The sequence below is a fragment of the Dipteris shenzhenensis genome, chromosome 16, assembly GCF_047967505.1.
Source record: "Dipteris shenzhenensis isolate YYH24624 ecotype China chromosome 16, Dip_SZ_1.0, whole genome shotgun sequence".
NCBI classification, from domain to species: domain Eukaryota; kingdom Viridiplantae; phylum Streptophyta; class Polypodiopsida; order Gleicheniales; family Dipteridaceae; genus Dipteris; species Dipteris shenzhenensis.
In genome coordinates, this window is record NC_141611.1 from 21,914,237 (window position 1) to 21,918,587 (window position 4,351).

General features: G+C 43.9%; 1 long non-coding RNA gene across 1 annotated transcript; it reads right to left on the reverse strand.

The window, feature by feature from the left end:
• Positions 1-493: 493 nt before the first annotated feature.
• On the reverse strand, positions 494-3,664 carry LOC147892693 (uncharacterized). The gene is made up of 2 exons (XR_015542304.1): positions 3,456-3,664; positions 494-716 (listed from the first exon to the last, which is right to left on the reverse strand). It is a non-coding gene; the product is annotated as an uncharacterized LOC147892693 (long non-coding RNA).
• Between the last annotated feature and the right edge of the window lie 687 nt (positions 3,665-4,351).

Genomic DNA, 4,351 nt, shown 5'->3' on the forward strand with positions numbered 1-4,351 from the left:
TTCATTCGTCCAGTGCTCATTCCCTTCACTGGAGATAGTGAAGGAATAGCTAGGACCACCTACTGTCAGGCACAATCGTTGAGTTTGTATTCAGTAGGCCCATCCTTGGCCTCCAAGATCTTTGATCAAGGAGAGTTGATACTAGGCCCTCATAAAGGGTTGTGTGTGCCCTACATATAGGTATGTGTGCCCCATGAGTAGGTGGGTGGGTCGGCCACTATGCAGGCTAGTTGGCCAGCTTGTTGCACCCAACTAGGGAGGGGCTGGGTGTTAAATATGTGCACACAAGCAGGTAATAATTCCACGCACAGAACTGAAGTAGACAGCGATGTGTAGCAACCAAGTACATACTAGAAAGGTTCACAGATAGGACCATGATATGGATACAAACGTGCACTCACAACCTACACCACGTGGACAGCGGATGCTGCTCCACTGGCACAGCATGTACGATAAATAAATCAGCTGAAAAATGACATAAATGGAAGAAGTGTCCATGGGAAAAGTGAAGATATGTTACAATACAGGAGAGTGCAGCTTTTGTACAGACTGACCCATTTTGATGCAGTTTAGTAGATGGTATTTTGGCTGTCTGATATGATATACATAGCTCTTCAGATCTGCATTTTTGCTTCAAGTTTACTTGCGCATATGTCATCCATAATGTACCTGAGCTTTGGTAGAGTTTGGAAAAGTTCCCCGCTATAGGGTTTTACCTGTAAGAAGCTAGATCCCCATTATGCTTAACACTTTCTTCAGACAATATATGGCAATTCTTTGACTAACAAAAAGATGTGCTAGACAAAAGCATGCATAGGGACAGCAGAAATAGTCTCTACACTTACTATATGCAATGTAAACCACACATTATATTATCATGTCAATCACTCATCTTAATTACAATGACATAAATCATCATTGATCATTACAGATGTGCATTTATGTGCTGTGTTGTCATGCTAGTCATTGCGATAAGAATGGGTTGGCCTCCTGTTGAACAATAGGATTAGGTGGGCTAGCATTCTGTCGGAGAATAGGGCAGCGCACCTCACTATCCTCACAGCAAAATGATAACTTCCACAGGCCCTTCTGACGCTTAGATCTCACTCCAAACATGTGCACACAAGTACATAATATAGACCAGAGAATATCTAGAACAAGATAGGCAAACCAAAATGCATGACCATGCTCCACAAAGGTATAAAGGCCAAGCTGTGGGCACTCCAAGCAGTCAGTTCTGCAGTAGATTTGACAGTCCAAGAGGACACAACGCATCTACTCACAGTAGCAAAGCCAGATTGTGCTACACAGGGAAAGCAGCCACTGAAGTCTGTAGGAGAGGTGCGGTGACGTAGGACAGGTCTACAGCCGTAGGAAAAGCAAACAGTGTCTGTTTTTGGTGCCCTACCTCAATGGATGTTTGCTGAATGTGAATATAGATTTGAGAAGATTTTGTAGTTGGATTTGTGACCTGTTTGAGATTGCTTAGTTGTACCTCTGTGTTACTCTCCATTTATCTAAAATGTTCTCTCTCTATGAATACAAGCACACAGAGTGAGTTGGCATCTGAAGTTTTCATTGTGAGATCTTGAAACATCCTTTATTCTACTGCGTAGGGGTTTGCTGCAAACGACTCCTTTCTCTAAGAAAAGGCCTGAAGTAGCAAAATTGTTGATTTTAGTCGTTGCAAAGTTGACAAAAATGATGTTGATGGCTGAAGCATTGTAGAAGTAACACACTAGCACAGTCAGATTGCGAAACACAGTCCGGGCAAGGAAGATATGCTAAAAAAAAGGAATCCTGTTTGGGACAGCTCGAAGCAGCAGCTACATGGCCGCAGATTTCATGATAGAGCATCAAAATGATTTATAAGAGGATGATACTGGGTTCTAAGGCCAACACAATAAAGCCAACAGTTTAGGCAAGGACCTTTGGATGAAAGAATCGTAACCAATTTCGAAATTCAGCTTGAAGGATGCAAGAAAACAAGGTGGAAGTGGGAGTTAGTAATAAGGTGCAAGAACTCATAAACATGCAGTAAGCAAGAATGAACAAGAAGTAGACAGACATCCACTGGGAAAACAAACACATTTTATAAAATAAACATGTGCACAAAGAATAAATAGATGAGAAAAATATATCTGGATAACCATGGAGTAAAGTAGGCTGTAAAGTAGGACTGTCACATCCTCCTGTCTAGAGCAGCAGTTTCTTGACAGCCTACAGCCCAATTGGGAGAGAATCTACACAACCAGATCAAACGGATCCTGCTACAGCCAGCAGAGGATTCACACTCAGATCAAAGGGATCCCCCTATAGCCAGCCTACTTGTCATGGGCCTCAGTCAACCCCTTCACCAGGGCCCCCAAGATTAGATCCAGTCACAGGAGACATGGCAGCCATTGCAGCAGCAAGGAGGAAGGACCCTACAGAAAGGAGCAGGCATGTGGCAGCGTCCAAACCCTCTGCCAAGATACATGATAAAAAAGCCAGCATATTTGTCACAGGCATCGAACAGCCAACTCCACCACTCCCCCCAAGATTAGAAACAGTCACAGAAAGCATGGCAGCCGTTGCAGCAGCAAAGAGGAAGGCCCCAACAGCAAGGAGCAGGCATGCCAAACCCTCTGCCAAGATCCAGGATAAAAAAGGACTGCAAGCCTTATTTATAGGCCAGACCTGGGTCGGGTCTATCACAAACAGACCCAATCCTGTAGCAGTTGTAAACTCACAGGACGGATTTGTTACAGCAACAAACTCTCTCTCTCTCTCTCTCTCTCTCTCTCTCTTCCCCCCCCAGGTGGCTGATCCTCGTCCTGCAGTAAACCAGTCCCTAGGCCTTCTCTAGCCCATAAACCTCCATGAGCCAGACCATCAGCCTTCCATGGCTGGGCACTCATCCATTGCTAGAGGAGTCTACCTCTCGTGCATCAAGGGAATTTTTCAAAATGAGGCCTGCAAGCCTTCGACTCTCAAGAGGTTTGTCATTGTTCCCAAGCTCATGTGCCAACTTAAGATTATCTTCTGCAAGCTTACGAACGGATCCATGTGCTGACTGGGCGTTCAGGAGGATTTGGGTGACCTCCAACGCCATACTTAACAAAGGAAATGAAACACTAGCATTCGAAACTGGCGTCAATGAAAATCGAGTAAAACTATGAGTGAGTTGAAAAATTACATCGGCAAGTTAAGTCTTTCACCAGTAAGAGAAAAGGTGGAAATTGAGTCGACAAACGAGAAGAGAAAACCTTATGCAACACTCATAGGAGAATCCAAGTCAGCACAACAGAAGATAGCAAAGATTAGGGCAAGATGTAAGGAGAACTGGGTGATACCTGGGGACAAGAAACACAGACGAGTGACCCAAAAAGGGCGGGAAAAGAAAGCCCTACCTTGGGAGGAAAAGCAGAGAGGAGAAGAAGACGAAGCTTCAAACAGAGAAAAGATGGGAGTACTTGATGAATGTACCCTCCTCTACACTCCATTGCATGAAAAATTCCCACACCCCTTCGCTCGATCTCCTCGCTCTGCCTCCCCTTTTGCTTGCCGCAGCTGCTCTTCCCCACGAGCTCCTCCTTTGCGACTCTTCCTCACGAGCTCCTCCTTTGGGACGGTTCCACTTGCTGCTCACGAGTGACGTTTCAGTCCCCATGTGCTCTTCCACTTGCTATAGATGGTGTAGCTGAAGTAGGGGTTTTTTTGTTCCCAACTTCCAACCCCCCCTCTTGACTCTGGAATCGACTAAAATTAGCTTCAAATTAGGGTAGTTTCTTGATTTTCCGCCACAGACCACAATCGACTAAAATTAGCTTCAAAGTAGCGTAGCTATATGGTAGGTATAGAAACCCCGAGTTATACCCTAGCAGAGTCTACCCTAGTAGTGACATGATATGCTCAATCTCTCCATCCAATTCAATCCATGGTATGAATCTTCTTTGGGTTGTTAGAAAGATTACTTATTATCTAGCCCCACCTAGGAATCTTACTTTCCCGACCATAACATAACAAAACATAGCATAGCCATAACCTAACATAACATACGTGCATATCATAAGCATCACATAACTTCATATACACACACAACAAACATGAATTCGGTGTTTGATTGACAAACAAACCCTATAATCCTCTAGTTCCTTAGCACATGCTTCCTTTTCCTTGCTCAATCAAACTTTTTATCACGATGTTTATTCACTAACTAAACAATTGTTTTCCTTGACCTTAGGTTGTGATTGGCTTGAGAAAAATCATGCTGTCCTAGATTTTCAGAATCATACTGTAGTGGTAAGTCCATTACATGCCAAAGTTGGGGAACATTTAAGTCTGTTGTGTGCTCTCAATTAGGCGAAGT